This window comes from Rhineura floridana, chromosome 5 (assembly GCF_030035675.1).
Source record: "Rhineura floridana isolate rRhiFlo1 chromosome 5, rRhiFlo1.hap2, whole genome shotgun sequence".
Lineage (NCBI taxonomy): Eukaryota > Metazoa > Chordata > Lepidosauria > Squamata > Rhineuridae > Rhineura > Rhineura floridana.
In genome coordinates, this window is record NC_084484.1 from 73071179 (window position 1) to 73091643 (window position 20465).

The window sequence follows — 20465 nt, forward strand, 5'->3', positions numbered from 1 at the left end:
GTATAGAGAGGGTATCCATTTAGAGCAGAGCACCAACAGTCCATATGCTGTGGTTGGGAGGTTACACTGAATTTTTATGACGATGCTCTGCATCTTGCTTAGTTCATGCAGAGTGCAATATTGCTGCCAAGATCACTAAGGGCCAAACTATGCATTACTGATTGCTCTCTCAACACTATAAGTCAGTAGTACAGCAGATACTTTTCATATAGAACAGCCTTCCTTAGCCCCTGACTACAACTCTCTGACAGACTGAACTGACTGGGCTCCAGGAGGGCACCAAGTTGGAGATGGCACCAGGTTGGGGAAGGCTGATGTATAGAGTCCCAGGATGAACCCAGTGTATCTCAAGTGAAAAGGATTAGGTAGCAGTTGATGGGAATGTCCAGTGCTTAACGCCCTGAAGAGCTGCTCCAAGTCAGAGTAGGCAATACTAAGCTGGATGGACAAATTATCCAATCTCATACAAGGCAGCTTCCTGTGTTCCTAAACACCCTCCTCAGAGGCTGCCACTTTGTTCAGACCAGCAGTGTGAGGGAATGCCTTCCCTTTCTCCTCTTATCCTGATCAAAATTCCCCCAGACTTGATTTAAGGTTTTAATGTTCTGAGATGCTTGTTATTTTAATGATGTTGTACACTAATGTCAATGAATGGTAGGGCTCTTTCTGCTCATGAATAGGAGTGTGATCTAGTAGATGTTCCCACTGACAGAAAGGGTCTTTGCACAATTTTTGCTGATTTCCCCTATCCGCTGCAGCACCCTGCGCCACCACTCATGCCCTCTGGAGAAGATTTCAGAGCTTGGAAAAGTTACTTTTTTTAACTACAACCCCCATCAGCCCCAGCCAGCATGGCCACTAGATTGGGCTGATGGGAGTTGTAGTTCAAAAAAGTAACTTTTCCAAGCTCTGGAAGATTTTTAGGGAGGGGATAAGGAGCTGCAGGGGGAAGGGGTAATCAGTGAAAGTTGCCTACCCCCCTTTCCACTGGTGAGAGTGTCCCCATTAGCTGAACCCTGCTCAAGGGACACTTCTGCAAGCAGAAGTCCAGTTAGGATCCATGCCCATGAATTTGTCTATTCTCCTTTTATAACCATCTAAATCAACACTAATAAAATCTAATTGTTCATGCAAGGTGGTGACAACTGTAAGATAATAAACCCTTTCTACAGAAAGTCTGCAATCCAGTATGTGTCTACTTAGAAGTAAGCTCCATTGGGTTCAGTGGGGCTTACTCCTGGGTAAGTGTGTATTGGATTGCAGCCTAAGATATGAACCAGTGCCTAGTATGCAAATATTTACCCATCAAACAGATTCAGAGTACAAGGACATAAAATTCCTCCATGTCGGCACTGATGTTCCTGTGGATATCTCAAATCCCAATGATGTTGAATTAGTTGATGCTTGTGGAAAGGCAGATGAGGTTAAGTACTAATGTGGAAAAAAGAGATTTAGATTGCATAAATATATGGCTCAGTGTTTGGGAAGGAATTAATTTCTGCCAGTTTATACCAGCTGACTATCTGTCTGATTGTTCCTTGAACTTAGAGCAAGGTCTTGGACTGCTTTTCTGAACACTGAATGTAAACAGCTTTGCAAAGCAAAAATGTGACAGCATTTCCACAATATGTTCCTTGCATTTCAGACAAGTGTTGGTGAGTGTTGCTCATTCCTGCATGCCCCTCCTTTCCAGTCTTCTCCAATGTACACTAAGACTGGGCAATGGGTGCAAAGCTAAAATTATTTCATTTCATTTATAAATCCCTTCCCATGAAACATCCTAAAGTGATTAACAATAAAAGTGTTAAAGGGATGTGTTGCTTTAATCTGTATGACCATTCTAAACAAATAGAGGAAGACATTCAAGGGTTACAGCACCTAGTATGGAATATTGTGCAAGAAGTGGGAATGGATTTTTCATGGTTAACGTCATGGCTTCCCAATTTTACTTGGTTAACACAAATGTTTGTAATTGTTGTATTTTTAATTATAGTTGGTATGATGATATGTTGTTGTGTACAATGCTTACCCTTTTACACTGCTGCTTTACAGATATGTACGCCTAGAAACATGATGAGACAAAAGGTAATGATCTTGCAGCAACTAGCAGAAGGCCCAGTGGAGAGAAATCACAAAGAAGCTGAAGCATTCTTACGAATGGGCCAGATAAGTGAAAACTGCGAATCCATTAAATGATGGACTCCAGTCTCAAAGGGAGCATATGATGACTCAGAGCAAGCGTTTTTAAGAAAAACGCACAGAAGAGAAACTAAATTTTACAAGGCCTAGGGAAGTCACATGCTTACTGAAGCTTATCAGTAAATACGTGCTTGTAAGCTGCTGCTGTAATGGCGAACTGAAATGCAGATATGGGAGGAGAAATTAACGTGGCATGTGCATAAGAAGTGGAGGGCACCTATCTGATAGTAATGGGAGAGAGTTCCAAAGGGTAGCTGCTGCTGCAACACTAAAGTCCAATTCTTACACTGTGTGGAATGGACCTCTTGATGAGATGACATCTGCAGGGGGCGCTGTGCTGCAGAGCACAGTGGTTAGTTGGTATATAAGAGGTGTGATGATTTTTTATGTATCTTGGTCCTAAGCAGTAAATATTTGTAGGGCCTCTGGGTTTTTCTTGAGTTAGGCCATAAAATTCATTGCATACATTAATTTATTTATTATTATTTATTTATTATTTAATTTGTATCCCGCCCTACCTCCCAGCAGGAGCAATTAAGCAATTAAGAATTAAGTCTTGTTGGAGATTGTGGAGGTTGATATCCAGTTAACCAACAGGGAGGCTGAGGCAAGACAAGGAGCTAGCAAGGAAGGATGTTGTTGTTGTTGTTAACCCACCTTTCACCCTAAGATCCCAGGACAGTTCACAACAACTTAAAATACAGTTCAAAGTAAATTACAATCACAACAATAGGGTGGGTCCTAAAAATATACATCTCAAGTGATAAAGACCAGGGTAAAGAGGTGTGTCTTCAGCACGTGATGAAAACTGTATAGAGAAGGTACCTGATGCAACTCTGTAGAAGGGAATCCCACAACTTTGGATCTGCCACAGTAAATGCCCTACTAAGCTTCAGAGGGCAGTGCAACTAACAAGAGCCCCCCCCCCCGCTGCTCTTAACACCCAAGAAGGATTGTAGAGGAGGAGGCAGCTACCGGGCTAAGTTCAAGTTCTGGTTTTGATAGCCCTATACTGCTTGGGACCAGGATACCTGAAATACTGTCTTACCCCGTATATAAGCAGTCGATCACTGCACCCTGCAAGTGAGGGCCTCCTGCAGATACCATCTTATCATGAGATCCATTCCATACAATATAGGAAGTGGACTGTGATGTTCCTATATTAATGTATATATGGTAAGTGTTGGTTGTTTAGAAGATACATGGTAAGTGGAGTGAAAGAGGAGGGGGAGTGAATGGGCAGTAGAATGCTAGATGATTGGCTGAGTGTGAAAAATGGCTGAACGTATAAAAGGAAGAGTGAGAGTGGAATCTGGGGGGAGAAGAGAAAGAGTGGGTTGTTTGGTGGGTTTGAGAGAGTGGTTTGCCAGGAGAGAGTGGAGAAGGAGGGGGATGGAGTTCGGACTAGTATTGAGTAAAACCATATGCTTATGTGCCTTAAGAAGAAATCTTGTTAATGTTGTTAGCTTTGTTATCTTTAATAAATACTTAATTTGGTTTACCAAAGGCCTGATCCTTGGCTGGGGTTTCACAGACCAGAAGGGAGGGTAAGGTAATGACCAAGGCTGAAGGGGAACTGTAACAAATGGTGGCAGCGGTGAAGAGAATAACAATACCAGTATTCAGAGTCTCTGGGAATACTAGTATTAGGACGTGACTGGTGGTTGCCTAGCAGGGGGATCTGTTGAGATCTGTGCTAGAGCGGGGAGAGAAACAATAAAAAAGGACAGTCCGGACTGGTGGAGTCCCTGGTGGTGCCTAGTGACAGGCAGTAGCCACGCGCAGGTAGGAACCTGACAGGGAGAGCCAGGGAAGGGCGTCACACGTGGTGGCAGTAGCGGTGGGATACGAACAACAGAGAATCCAGATACGAATAGTAGAGAATCCAGAACAGTGTTGTGGCAAACAGAAATAACAAAACAAGATTTCTTGTGAGAGTGACTGGCAAAGAGTGTGTGGCAAAGAGTGAGTGAACTCAAACACCATGGCTGAATACATAAAAATGGAAAGAGAGGAGCTGGTGGAGAAGTGCATAACATTCAATTTACCTCACGAGGGTAAAGGGGTAGATGAATTGAGGGTAGCACTTATAGGATTTGCAACTGCCCAGCAAAAACAACCTGTCAGGCAAGAGACCCCAGAAGGATATTTAAGCAATCCCGCTTATATAGAGTACTTGAGAGAGAAGTTAAGATGGGAGGCTGAGGAAAAAGACAAGCAGAGGGAGTTGGAAGCTGAGAGATTGAGGATGGAAGCTGATGGGAAAGACAAGCAGAGGGAGTTGGAAGTTGAGAGATTGAGGATGGAAGGTGCAGAGAAGGAAAAACAGAGGGAGTTGGAATTTGAGAGAATGAGAGTGGATGCGGAATTACAAGTAGAAAAGTTAAAATTTGAAAGAGAGAAGTTTCATTCTGATGAAACAAGAAGGGACAGAGATGGAGCAAAAATAAAAATTACTCCAAAGGACTTTGCTGTCTATGAGCCTGGTCAAGATCCTCAAATTTATCTCAGCACCTTTGAAAAGGCAGCTCAGTTGTGGGGGCTACCTGAAGATAAATACATGCAGTATTTATCAAACCTGATTAAAGGGGAATTGGCAGAGGTATACCAATATTTCCCCTCAGACAAGCCAGTAACCTATGCTGAGTTTAAAGAGGCAGTATACAAAAGGTTCAGACTGGGACCTGACTATTTTAGAAAGCTTTTCAGAAACTGTCAGATCCAAGCAGGGAGGTCTTTTGTGGAACTGGGAGCAAAATTGATGGATATATTTGGAAAGTGGATGAGTAGTGCCAAAGCTCAGTCAGTGGAAGAGGTGAAAAGCCTCATGATACTGGATCAATTATACCATCAGTTACCACCAGAAATAAGGCTCCTGGTCAAAGACCGTTCCCCTACATCGGTGCAGGAGGCCGCAGAGATGGCGGATCACTTCGCCTCCAACAGAACTGGCTGGGTGGGGAAAACATCAAGAGATTTTAAACCCAGACCATATAACGCTGGCAGAAGGGATGTGGTACCACAGAGAGTGAGTCCTCCAGTAAAATCTGAAGGGCACAGGACACCCCAGAGTGGATCTGTGTACCCTAAAAGTGAGGAGAAATTATGCTACAAATGTGGTAGGCCGGGGCACCTACGTTTTCAATGTGAGGTTGCCAACCCCATTCGTAATCCTGCTCAGACAAGGGCAGTGAAAACAGAGCCCAAGGCTTTAGAAACAGCGAAAAAGGTTCAGTTTTGCCAGATAAACTGGACAGAAGTAACAGACCTTGATTCAAGTCTGAGAGAGGAAGTGAGTGTACAAGGGGCAAATTATTGGGCATTGCTTGATACTGGTGCCGCTCAGACATTACTGAGGCCAGATTTAATAAAATCTGAGGTAATATTACCTCAGGAAACTGTGACTATCCAAGGAGTGAGGGGTCAACCAGAAAGTTTGCCTGTGGCCCTGGTGGAAATGACTTGGAGAGGCCGAGAGGGCCGATATAAAGTAGGCATTAATGCCCAGCAACAAGAACCAGTAATACTGGGAAGAGATGTAATGGGAGCCCAAGGAAAGATATATGTAGTGACCAGACAGCAAATTGGCAGAGAAAAAGAAGCCATATTAAGGGGGGCTGAAACAAACAGGGTGGAATCTGTTAGCCAGCCTCAGGTCACCATAGCAACCACTAGCAGGCCTGCTGAAGGAGACAAACTGTATCAAGTGGTCTCTGATAAGAAAGAAGCAGAGCAATTCAGGGAAGAGCTGCATCAGATATAAGTTTGAAGCAGATAAAGGAACAAGCTCTGACCCAACAGATTCCTTTCACTGACAAACTGAGGAATCAAGTTGTGTGTGAGAATGGGATTTTATATAGACTGTGGATGCCCGCTGAGAGAAAGGATGAATGTGAACCAGTGAAGCAATTGATAGTACCTAGCAAATACAGAACCAGATTGCTAGAGGTAGCCCACAATGTCCCATGTGCAGGACATCTGGGAATAAAAAAGACCAAGAGGAGATTGGCAGCACACTATTATTGGCCAAACATCTCCAAAGATGTAAAACAACATTGTCATCTTGTGGAATATGCCAAAAGGTGGGAAAAAGTGGAGTAAAGACTAAGGCACCCTTAAAGCCCCTTCCTATAATTGGACAACCCTTTTATAGAGTGGGAATAGATTTGATGGGCCCTTTTTCCAAACCCACAAGGCATGGCAAGAAATATCTAGTGGTGGTGGTGGATTTTGCCACCAGGTACCCAGACGCAGAAGCACTAAGATCTGTAGAAGCCCCTGTGGTGGCAGAGGCTTTATTAAAAATCTTTATGAGGCTGGGTTTCCCTCATGAAGTGCTGACGGATCAAGGCAGTGTATTCATGGGAGAAGTGATGCAATGTATGTGGAAATGTTGTGGTCTAAAACATCTAAAGACCACTACTTACCATCCCACCATTAATGGGTTAACAGAGAGATTCAATGGCGTTTTGAAGGGCATGATCAGAAGCTATGTTCAAGATCACCCACAAGACTGGGATGAACGTTTGGGATGCTTCTTATTTGCATACAGAGAAGTCCCTCAGGAGTTAACAGGCTTCTCACCCTTTGAACTCATGTTCACTAGAAAAGTGAGGGGACCTTTGGAACTATTAAAAAATTCATGGGAAGGAACCCTGGGAGAGTACAAAACATCTGTAGTAGATTTTGTATTGGAATTCCGCAATAAATTAACATCAATGATGGAGGTGGTGGAAAAGAATTTGAGTCAAGCACAGGAGAAGCAACGTTACTGGTATGACAGAACAGCCAGAGAACGTGTGTATGATGTGGGAGATATGGTTATGGCGTTCATACCCAGGAAACATGACAAATTACAGGCTAACTGGGAAGGACCATATACCATCAGAGAAAGGCTTGACACAGTGACGTATGTAATCACCACAGACCAATTAAACAAAAGCAAAGTGGTTCATGTAAATATGTTGAAGCCTTACCATACCAGGGATGTACAGGTGTTACAAGTTACCTTATTCCCTGAGGGAAGTGGGCCTGAACTTCCAGATTTGGTACAGGAAAGCAAAGACAAAGGAGGGGTAGATCAAGTGGAATGGTCAGAGGAGGTGAAGGAGGAAGTAAAAGAAGAGATTCTGAGAGTTTTGAAAACCTATAGGAATCTCTTTGGCAACAAACCTGGCCGAACCAGTATAGTTATACATTCCATTGATACTGGAGATCATGCCCCAATCAGATCTGTTCCGTACCGTGTGAATGGGAAAGTTTTGAATGAGATCAAAAAGGAGGTGGAAGATATGCTGGAATTAGGAGTGATCAGGGAATCCATCAGTCCCTGGGCCTCAAGTATTGTCCTGGTTCCGAAAAAAGATGGAACGACCAGGTTTTGCATTGATTATCGGCTAATCAATAAAATTACTGTTCCAGATGCGTATCCTATGCCTAGGGTAGACGCAATGTTAGAGTTATTGGGGGCAGCAATCATTATCTCTACACTGGATCTCTGTAAAGGATTTTGGCAAATGGAACTAGATGAGCAATCCAGAGCCAAAACTGCCTTCAGTACACCAGATGGGTTATATGAGTTTGTGACCTTACCCATGGGACTAAGGAACTCACCAAGTTAATTTCAGAGGCTAATCAATACTGTGTTGCGAGGCATGTCAGATTTTGCAGTGGCCTATATCGATGATGTGGCCATTTTTAGCAAGTCGGTGCCTGAGCATGTCCAACACCTGACAACAGTATTGGAGGCCTTAAGAAAAGCAGGCCTCACAATAAAAGCTAAGAAATGCCAGTTTGGACTAAAGGAAGTAATCTATTTAGGACATAAGGTGGGGAGTGGGAAAATCACCCCCTTATGGAGCAAGGTGGAGGCAATACAAGCGTGGCCGATCCTCTTAACCAAAAAACAAGTAAGGGCATTTCTGGGTGTGGCTGGATTTTACAGGAAGTTTGTGAGAAATTTTGGGGAAATAGCAACCCCCTTGCATGAATTAACAAAGAAGAAGTGTTCTGAGCGTGTGGTATGGACGGATGAATGTCAGAAGGCTTTTGATCTACTGAAGCAAGCCTTGTGCCAAGGACCCATATTAATAGCACCAGACTATGAGAAACCATTCATCGTGGCTACAGATGCGTCGGACCTGGCGCTGGGAGTCGTCTTGCTACAGGAGAGAGAAGGCACCAGACATCCAGTGGCGTATCTGAGTCGCAAGCTGACGCCGAGGGAGAAAAACTATTTGTCGGTCCAGAAGGAGTGCCTAGCGGTCGTGTGGGGACTGAACAAGTTGCGCCCATACGTGTGGGGACGAAGATTCACGGTAACTACGGATCATCGGGCCTTGTTATGGTTGCAGACTATGAAAAACCATAACACTATGCTGCAGAGGTGGTCCTGGGCCCTACAGGACTATGAAGTGGACTTCCAGTTCATCAAAGGCAAGGACAATGTACTGGCCGATGGACTTTCCAGGCAAGTGGCCGGGACTGCAGTGACGTGACCAGACGGAGGGACAAAGAAAGACATTTTCCCCATAGAGACTTGTTTATATTGTTAATGCGATGTATAAATCCTGGAACAGGAATAATACTCTGCTGTTGTTTAAGGGGGGGGGAAATGTGATGTTCCTATATTAATGTATATATGGTAAGTGTTGGTTGTTTAGAAGATACATGGTAAGTGGAGTGAAAGAGGAGGGGGAGTGAATGGGCAGTAGAATGCTAGATGATTGGCTGAGTGTGAAAAATGGCTGAACGTATAAAAGGAAGAGTGAGAGTGGAATCTGGGGGGAGAACAGAAAGAGTGGGTTGTTTGGTGGGTTTGAGAGAGTGGTTTGCCAGGAGAGAGTGGAGAAGGAGGGGGGTGGAGTTCGGATTAGTATTGAGTAAAACCATATGCTTATGTGCCTTAAGAAGAAATCTTGTTAATGTTATTAGCTTTGTTATCTTTAATAAATACTTAATTTGGTTTACCAAAGGCCTGATCCTTGGCTGGGGTTTCACAGACCAGAAGGGAGGGTAAGGTAATGACCAAGGCTGAAGGGGAACTGTAACAAATGGTGGCAGCGGTGAAGAGAATAACAATACCAGTATTCAGAGTCTCTGGGAATACTAGTATTAGGACGTGACTGGTGGTTGCCTAGCAGGGGGATCTGTTGAGATCTGTGCTAGAGCAGGGAGAGAAACAATAAAAAACGACAGTCCGGACTGGTGGAGTCCCTGGTGGTGCCTAGTGACAGGCAGTAGCCACGCGCAGGTAGGAACCTGACAGGGAGAGCCAGGGAAGGGCGTCACACGGACCTTCAGTGTTGTGTCACCTACCCTTTGGAATGCCCTCCTCTTAAATATTAGACAGGCACCATCTCTTATCTTTTTGGTGCCTATTGAAAACCTTCCTGTTTCAACAAGCCTTTTAAGTAGAGACCTTATCCCAGTCTGCATCTGTGTTGGAACTGCTTTTTCAGATGTTTTTAAAGCTTTTTTAAAAAGATGTTTTTGAAGATGCTTTGTTTTAATATGTTTTAAAATATTTTTGTTTTAATATGTTTTAAAATGTTTTTGTTTTAATATACTTAAATGTTTTGGAGGGATTTTGGTGCTTTTGTTTGCCATACTGGGAAGAATGGTGGGATATACATTTAATAAATAAATAGATAGATATCTCCTGGCTGTGGGGAACTTTTGGGTTGGTAGCTTAACCAGTGGGTGGGAGATCATTGTTATAAGAAACAAATGTGTGAACTTTGACTGAATTCTGGCTAAATGGTTAAACTGACAGGCTGATTGTATGCAGCCTACTGTCTTTCACAAGCATTCGTCCAAATGTATGCTTGAGGACACTTTCCAAGTTTGGGTTATCCCACAGTGTTCCTAAGAACTAAACTGCCTTGCTAAATCAGAACAACAATCTCTTTGTGAAGCCAGCAACAAAGATGTAATTTCCTGGATTTCCCTGGCATGAGGTTTCTCTATTGACAAAAAAGTAATGCTCCATTAGCTTCGGGAAGAGGAGCATTACTAAATGGCAGAAAGTTTCACATTCAACCCCTGCCATATCCAGTTTCAAAGGGTCTTGGGTAATGAGACATCTACCTGACACCTTTGGAGAATCATTCCTGGTCATAGTAAATAATATCCATGCAAAAATTATGGGTGGAGAAATAGGGAGATGTTTTTATGAAATCCACTCACATCGCCTCCAGACTCCCCACAATTTTAGCCAAACCAAACCTCTAAAAAGGAGGCAACACAAAACATAAGAGGCCCAGGGCTCCTTAGCCCACCCCTCCCAGTAATTTGATCATATGTATGCTACATGCAGTGACAGGCTGCCTTTCACTGAATACTGACTGTGAGTACTTGCTTTGGTTAAGAAGTGAAAAAGATTTCCACTTCATATACTACTTTCAGAAAAAAAAAAAATTATAAAAATGTAGCTAATGACATTTTTTAAAAAAGACATTGCTTCAAACTCAATGAACACTTCAACGGAAATCTGCAGTGAGAAGGAATTATATGCTTAAGTAGTTAAGAGCACTATATCAAGTTATTAATTTGAATTGATAAATATAATGCAACATTTAAGTAGGGAAATTAGACACTGCTCGGAAAGTATCTTGCTGTAAACCTTTTTTCTGTATGTGATCCAGAGATATTTGTACTTTGCAAAAATCCACTTCTTCCAAATGTTGATGCTGAAGTCCTTCCTATACACTTACCTGGCAGAAAAACCCCTTTAACACAATGGAACTTGCTTCTGAGTAAGCAGGTATAGGATTACACCAGGGATGGCAACCTGTGTCCCCCCCAGATGTTGTTGGACTACGACTCCCATAATCCCATGTCATTGGCCACATTGATGGGGGGGTAGCCCAGCATTTGGAGGGCCACAGGTTCCTCATCCCTGGATTACACTGTAATATATTTATTTACAAAAACAAGTCTGCCTTTCATTATTCCAGTACTTGCAGTTCAGAACTCACTTCCTTGAAAGAGATTTGCAGATTTCCTTTTTGGTGAAGGTCACAAATCTTGGCTCCATTGGCCTTGTTGGTGGCCTTATTCACTGTCAACAGGAGGGCCCTCTTTGGATGCCCAAAGAGTAGTGTTAAAATTTCTGCTGTTTCTAGGCAGCATTCCAATTTGTAAGGAACAATAAAACTCCGTTTCATGGGCACAACACTCAACATTCTAAAGGTAATCCAGTTCTAGGCTCTGCGCCATCCAGGTATGTTTGCTCAGCAGGACAAGGAAAATAACCCTAATCCTAGACTGTTATCAAAAATATCAGCTTTCCTTCTTTTCAGAGGCATTTGTGTATTTATAAAACCAGCACACATTAAATCTTTCTTCATACCTTTTAAAATATTGAATGGTTATTATTCTTAGTTATTCAGTGTAAATTCACAATTTAATGTTGTAATCCAATGTATATTTAGCTAGTCCTATTGGACACAGTAAGATCTTCCGTGGCGCAGAGTGGTAAGCGGCGGTAACGCAGCTGAAGCTCTGCTCACAGCCGGAGTTCGATTCCAATGGAAGGAGGAAGTCGAATCTCCGGTAAAAGGGGTCAAGGTCCACTCAGCCTTCTATCCATCCGTGGTTGGTAAAATGAGTACCCGGCATACGCTGGGAGGTAAAGAAAGGCCGGGGAAGGAACTGGCAAACCCACCTCATATATACGGTCTGCCTTATAAATGTCGCAAGACGTCACCCTAAGAGTCGGAAACGACTCGCACTATAAGTGCGGGGACACCTTTACCTTTTATTGGACACAGTAAAGCAGATGTGATGAACTGGAACTCCCATCATCCATGGCCATTGGCAGTGTTTGCTGGATGGGAGTTGTAGCTCAGCAACGTTTGGAGAGCCAAAGTTTCCTTACAACTTCTGTAGAGTTTACTTTTGAATTGTGCTGCAGGCACTGAGCATGCCTCAAAAAGTCTGAGATTTACTGCCTAGGGGATTGTGGGACACATGCACGTGAGCCCTGTCCTCTCCTACTGCAACTCAAGGAGCTGGCTATGTTCCTGCCTGCATTGAATGATCAGCAGCACCATCAGCACAGATGGGGAACTGCTAGATTTCAGGGCTGCAAAATCTGTGGCCCTCCTGATGTTTTTGGTTTACAACACTCATCAGCCACAGCTGATATGGCCAATGGTCAGAGGTGGTAGGAGTTGGTCCAGCAATATTTGGATCAGGTCTGAGTTAGATGGAACACAAACTCCACCCAAAGGGCCTTCTGGAATTGGTGGGGGGAGAGAGTTAAGCAGTGCTGCAGTTGCTCTGTTGCACACTGTCTTAAGGCTCATAGGACAGAGTTTCACGCATCGGTCCACGTCTGCACTCCTATGGATGAGGAGCCATAAAAAGGGACCACCTTGCTTGTAGATGTGAACAGGGTGTGGCTGTTTGTCTCTGCTCTTCTGCTTGCCTGTCACATGGACCCCCTTTCCCCCCTCATGATAGTGGAAGTATATGGCTGTTACCTGTTAACAACTAGATAAGGGGAATAACACCCCAACAGGTATTTTAACTACAGAAGCATACAAATCCTCTTGCACCACTCTCACAGTGCCTGAAGCAGGGAAGGAGCAGCTAAACTGGTGCCTGGCAAGTGGACAGAGTGAGCAGACTTTGTCCTCTGTTAGTATAATGTTCTCCCTGCTCAAAAGAGTTACAATCAAAGAGGAGAGTGGTTGCAACATGCTACCACAGGGTTTGGGATTGCATCATGTAGGCCCAAGGGTGGGAAACCTGTGGACCTCCAGGTGTTATTGGACTCCAACTCTGATCAGCCTCAGCTAGCATGACCAATGATCATGGAAGGTGGGAGCTGTAGTCCAGAAACATTGGGAGGCGGGCACGGGTTTCCCATCCATGCTGTAGGCTATCAGCAACTCCATCTACCCCCTATCCCCTCCCAGGTTTGGTGTGCAGCACAAGAAGTGATGTAACATAGAACAGGGACAGGTATTGACGTAATGTCAACATCATGTGCTGCCACACTTCGGCAGGAGCAGAGATATCTGACATCAGGGCCAAGGCATCTAATTTCATATGCTGTATTATCAGAGCTCAAGGCAAAGGGATTGGTCCTAATTTGTGATTCTGCATACATACATCAGTAGGATTAATTTATGGATAAATACATGTATTTCCTTTTTTTCTTCATACTCCATGGCCTCCACCAATTTCATTCAGATGGAAAAGGATGAAGGGCATATTCAGCTGGGAGAACATGAACTACTAATGAATCCCATTGGGATAGGAGAATAAATGTACATACGCAGTTATGTGAATTTCCTGACTAAACTTTTACTAAGTATAAAAATGTAAGGTATTATGTTCCTGGAATTTAATACAATAATGGCTCCTCCTAAAGGCATTTCTTGGCAGTTGATGATCTGCTGACCATTAACCTCACTGATCACTAACTGGAAATGTCTTCAGCTTGTTTTTCTCCTGTAACTCTAAGGGAGAATGTCTTGTAATCTTTTTTTATTTTTTTCAGCTGCTCTTATCAATTGTATCTCACACTCTGTATCATTAGTGATGTAATGCACTTCATTTTATTGCCTCTCCCCTGCCTGAACCGAATGACTGAAATTTTAATCAGTGGGAAAGCAGAGCTTCAGTATCCATATTAAATATATGCATTTTCACTTAAACAGTACAGTTGCCCTTGTTTGTCTGTTCTGTACATTGCATTCATGGTCTCATTGACAGCCCTACTAGTGTTAGACTTCCAGGTCTAACACTTCTCAGTTTTTATAACTAGGGCTGTTTGCACATTACATTCAAGGAGTGTGCAATTTGTGTACACAAATAGCTGACCTGTGCCCTTCTATGATTATTCACATACAACCTTCAACAGGTGTACAATCTGTGTACCTATGTACACAATATTTGAGCTGTACAAATCAATAACTGTACATGCTTTTGCACAGTTGTACATGTGTAGAGACAAGTTATACCCTGCATTCAGTGTGATGTGTGAACAAGCCTATTGTCAATGGAGTATAGATGTTACAATTCAGGTTTCCCATTTTATATCAGGAATGGGGAACCTGTGATAATCCAGCTGTTGTTGGACTCCAACTCCCATCAGTCCCAGACATCATGGCCAATAGCTAGGGTGATGGGATTTGTAATTCACAAACATCTTTATTTGCTGGCAGAATTGGATGAAATCTATAGGCATAAAGGATTAATCTAAGGGGATGAAGTCTGACAAATTTTGCTCCCTTAAGGGCAACCTTTACAGTTTGCCATGGGCAAAAAAGGAATTCCTTAATCTCCCCTAGTATTTTGTGGGCAATTGATTTAACATGGGAGAGGTACCCCAGGTAAGAAAACTGTCAAATTACAGACAAGCTTTGTTTTATTTTGTTGATGCTAGGTGCCTTTCATACAGATTTGCTTCTCTCCCTGTGATTTTGTGGGCAATGGTTTTATTCTGAAATTAGCATACATAGTAGAGATGCCCCTAATAAAGTCAGCTGCAACATTTCAGGGTCGGGCTAGGAGCTAGGGAGTATTGGTGGTGAAAAAAATCAGCCTTATGTTCTGTTCAATTGGCACCAAAAGTCACAGAAATGAAGTCCAAATCTTATTTTACAGTGGATATGTGGGCTTGTGGTACAGAGGCAGAAGAAATGTCCAGCATTTTCCACACAAGTAGCATTAGTGCAAGTATCAAAGAGCACAGAACAGGCAAGAGCTAAATGACACATTACCTCAACATCTCTTCCACAGAGCTTATCAGTCCTAAAACCATCTATAGGTTCTTTCCTGAATCAGTCAGTTACATGGTCAACACTCTGATTGGAAGCTAGACCCATCAGTCACAAAAGAGTTCCCACCTTTCCCCACCCTGGTGTAGCTTTCCTTATGTAGCATGCTTGGGGAGATATCAGTCTTTCAAATTTTGGAGATATACTGTCTGCAGCAGTAACACATCTGAATATTTGAAGTGCTCTGAAGTGCTTCAGTTTGGAAAGATCCCACTTTGGGTTAGACAAACTCCAGATCAGACTGAAGCTGCCCTGCTTCCTTTTTTGATTCAGGATTCATGCAAATATTTTGCACACCCCTAGCACAAACCCAACCAACATAGTATCACATGACATTTGCCATCATGGATGTGGGTGTGCATGTCAGATGTGCTCTGAGATTAGGGATGGGGGAGAAATTTGGTTCAGATCAGATTTAAATGTGAATTTACTTAATTTGCACCTTCTGAAACAATATGCAAAATTTGTACTTCTCTGAATTTTCTCTGAATTTTGCAATGCAGTTTTCTCCTAAGTAATGTATAAAAAAACACACTTACTATAAAAATGTGTATATTGGTGAAAATAACTTACAGACAAGCATTTACATTAGGGGAAATTGCTTGCAAAAGTGGCAGAATTGCATAAAATGTATATCTGAGGGGAAATGTGCACTAACATACTGATGAATTTTCATGAGGACTTTTCAAAAGTCACAAAGTGATGTAGTAACATGGAGAATGGAGTTTAATATTGGAGAAATGAGAAATGGAGAGCACTAACTGCTACACCAAGTTGATAGTTCCATATGAGCAATTTCGATTGAAAAGAAACAAGCAGGTGTCGCTTGCCGTTTATTTATTTATTTAAAATATTTCTATCCCGCCCTTCTACCCTATAATGGGGCACTCAGGGCAGCTTACAGAAATAAAATCAAACATGTACATAATAAAATTGTAAACAGTATAATCACAAAAACATTAAAATAAATCAAAATACATAAAATACAATTAAAATACATAAAATACTATATACACACACACACACACACACATATACATATATATAGGGAATGGTACTAAAGGGGACTACAAAGGTAAAATTTAACGTAGAAGGCATAAAATCATTTGCTGGAAACTCTTACTATTTGTTCACTGAAACATACTCAAGTGTCTAATACAGGGTTTAAGATACCTGGATAATTTAATGTGTTTTCTTTATTGTTGTTGTTGTTGTTGTTAATTTATTAGATTTATTAGTGTCTTGATACCCGAAGTTCCCCAAGCAACTTACACAATGGTAAAACATAAACAAATAAAACACATTATAAAAACATAATAAACAGCAATAAAAGAATAGCAATAGTTTGTATGTATTCATAATAGCTTCCTCCTCAATGCATTTTAAACATACCTTGGCCATTGTGGTTTTCTTTCTTTAAAGAAAGCCTACAATATTCTCTGAGTAGAAGATGGATAACTAAGGAAACAGAACGGTGGGAAGAAGATTAAGCTTGTGATACAGTAGCTAAAGAATTACACATAAAAAAGCCAATGACAATCTACTGGAAATAGATGCCTTATCTCACATCTATGGCTGCTTAGGTCTTAATTCACTAACAGTGAAATCCCATACATAGCTACTCAGAAGTAAGCCCCATTGAATTTAATAGGGATTACTCCCAAGTAACCGGCAAAACAATGTTTAAGTATTCACTGAAACCATTTACAGCATAAATGAATCATCGTTTACTGACAATTTATTTATATTATGTTCATTTTCGTCTTGCTGGTGGTAATCTATTTGGCGTATAGATTTCCAAGATTTTTTTAAAAAATCACTTTGTTTGTCTTAAAAGATGAGGAGGAGGGAATCATAAATCACAGTAATCATTTAAACGAAGATAAACTTGAAAAGGAAATACATAATATATGCATTTCCCACGGATGACACAAAAAAGTCTATTTCTCATTTAACATATTGAAAATTGAGCCCCAAGTATGTATTTTATTTTATTTTACTACTGTATTTTATTTGTTCAGTATCTAATAGGGGCATACATTGGTTTGGTGTACTTCCTGAACTACAAGGCAATTTGGGGAAGGTTTTCACCTTAACTAGGTGTCAAGTCAGATGAGGGACTCCTTTAACTCCTGAGCCACTCTGTGGGCTCAGGTCCAATAAAAAGCTGCATTTTAAAAGCAACTGCTGCATTTATTGTAAAAAATGAAACCAAGCTAACTAGGGAAATTCACTGAGCTCGAACAGGGATATGGTGGAAAAGTGGGGGGATTTTTCATTTCATTGTCCTAGTGCACTCCAATCACAGTGATTTGGAGGAGGAATTGCTGAACTAAATATTAAAACTTGTTTATGCTATCCACATGGATCTATTAGGTTTTTTTCCACGCCCATCCCTTTCCCTATGCAAGTCAATGGGGAGATCTCTCTCTTCCTTGGAGAAGAGGCCGTATCCCCCACAGAAGCTCACTCCACAACAATGACCCTTGGGGCAACAAAGTCCTTGCTAGGTGGGTGATATTTCTCCCACAACTTTCCCCAGGATCTTTCTTGGGGATCCATGGTTCCCCCCCCATTTTCTTTCCCTATGCAACTCAATAGAGAGATTTCTCACAGGAACATAAGAACATAAGAACATAAGAAGAGCCTGCTGGATCAGGCCAGTGGCCCATCTAGTCCAGCATCCTGTTCTCACAGTGGCCAACCAGGTGCCTGGGGGAAGCCTGCAAGCAGGACCCGAGTGCAAGAACACTCTCCCCTCCTGAGGCTTCCGGCAACTGGTTTTCAGAAGCATGCTGCCTCTGACTAGGGTGGCAGAGCACAGCCATCATGGCTAGTAGCCATTGATAGCCCTGTCCTCCATGAATTTGTCTAATCTTCTTTTAAAGCCGTCCAAGCTGGTGGCCATTACTGCATCTTGTGGGAGCAAATTCCATAGTTTAACTATGTGCTGAGTAAAGAAGTACTTCCTTTTGTCTGTCCTGAATCTTCCAACATTCAGCTTCTTTGAATGTCCATGAGTTCTAGTATTATGAGAGAGGGAGAAGAACTTTTCTCTATCCACTTTCTCAATGCCATGCATAATTTTATACACTTCTATCAGGTCTCCTCTGACCCGCCTTTTCTCTAAACTAAAAAGCCCCAAATGCTACAACCTTTCCTCGTAAGGGAGTCGCTCCATCCCCTTGATCATTCTGGTTGCCCTCTTCTGAACCTTTTCCAACTCTATAATATCCTTTTTGAGATGAGGCGACCAGAACTGTACACAGTATTCCAAATGCGGCCGCGCCATAGATTTATACAACGGCATTATGATATCGGCTGTTTTATTTTCAATACCTTTCCTAATTATCGCTAGCATGGAATTTGCCTTTTTCACAGCTGCCACACACTGGGTCGACATTTTCATCGTGCTGTCCACTACAACCCCGAGGTCTCTCTCCTGGTCGGTCACCGCCAGTTCAGACCCCATGAGCGTATATGTGAAATTAAGATTTTTTGCTCCAATATGCATAATTTTACACTTGTTTATATTGAATTGCATTTGCCATTTTTCTGCCCATTCACTCAGTCTGGAGAGTGTCAGTAGCGGTGGGATACGAACAACAGAGAATCCAGATACGAACCAAAGAGAGTCCCAAAGACACGTGGTGACAAAGGAGACTACGTCACAGGTGTTGGCTGTAGCAGTGAGATACGAATACTAGACAATCCCTAATAGTTGTGTGCCAAACAGAAATAAAACAAGATTTCTTGTGAGAGTGACTGGCAAAGAGTGTGTGGCAAAGAGTGAGTGAACTCAAACACCATGGCTGAATACATAAAAATGAAAAGAGAGGAGCTGGTGGAGAAGTGCATAACATTCAATTTACCTCATGAGGGTAAAGGGGTAGATGAATTGAGGGTAGCACTTATAGGATTTGCAACTGCCCAGCAAAAACAACCTGTCAGAGAAGAGACCCCAGAAGGATATTTAAGCAATCCCGCTTATATAGAGTACTTGAGAGAGAAGTTGAGGATGGAAGGTGCAGAGAAGGAAAAACAGAGGGAGTTGGAAATTGAGAGAATGAGATTGGGGTTTGAGGAGAGGGAGAAGCAACGAGCATTGGATGCTGAATTACAAGTAGAAAAGTTAAAATTTGATAGAGAGAAATTTCACTCTGAGGAGACAAGGAAAGAGAGAGATGGAGCAAAAATAAAAATTACTCCAAAGGACTTTGCTGTCTATGAGCCTGGTCAAGATCCTCAAATTTACCTCAGCACCTTTGAAAAAGCAGCTCAGTTGTGCGGGCTACCTGAAGATAAATACATGCAGTATTTATCAAACCTGATTAAAGGGGAATTGGCTGAGGTATACCAATATTTCCCCTCAGACAAGCCCGTCACCTATGCTGACTTCAAAGAAGCAGTGTTTAAAAGATTCAGACTGGGGCCTGATTATTTTAGAAAGCTTTTCAGAAATTGCCAGATACAGACAGGGAGGTCTTTTGTGGAACTGGGAGCAAAGTTGATGGATATATTTGGAAAGTGGATGAGTAGTGCCAAAGCTCAGTCAGTGGAAGAGGTGAAAAGCCTCATGATACTGGATCAATTATACCATCAGTTACCACCAGAAATAAGGCTCCTGGTCAAAGACCGTTCCCCTACATCTGTGCAGGAGGCCGCAGAGATGGCGGATCACTTCACCTCCAATAGAACTGGCTGGGTGGGGAAAACATCAAGAGATTTTAAACCCAGACCATATAGTGCTGGCAGAAGGGATGTGGTACCACAGAGAGTGAGTCCTCCAGTAAAATCTGAAGGGCACAGGACACCCCAGAGTGGATCTGTGTACCCTAAAAGTGAGGAGAAATTATGCTACAAATGTGGTAGACCAGGGCACCTACGTTTTCAATGTGAGGTTGCCAACCCCATTCGTAATCCTGCTCAGACAAGGGCAGTGAAAACAGAGCCCAAGGCTTTAGAAACAGCGAAAAAGGTTCAGTTTTGCCAGATAAACTGGACAGAAGTAACAGACCTTGATTCAAGTCTGAGAGAGGAAGTGAGAGTACAAGGGGCAAATTATTGGGCATTGCTTGATACTGGTGCCGCTCAGACATTACTGAGGCCAGATTTAATAAAATCTGAGGTAATATTACCTCAGGAAACTGTGACTATCCAAGGAGTGAGGGGTCAACCAGAAAGTTTGCCTGTGGCCCTGGTGGAAATGACTTGGAGAGGCCGAGAGGGCCGATATAAAGTAGGCATTAATGCCCAGCAACAAGAACCAGTAATACTGGGAAGGGATGTAATGGGCGCCCAAGGAAAGATCTATGTAGTGACCAGACAGCAAATTGGCAGAGAAAAAGAAGCCATATTAAGGGGGGCTGAAACAAACAGGGTGGAATCTGTTAACCAGCCTCAGGTCACCATAGCAACCACTAGCAGGCCTGCTGAAGAAGACAAACTGTATCAAGTGGTCTCTGGGGAAGA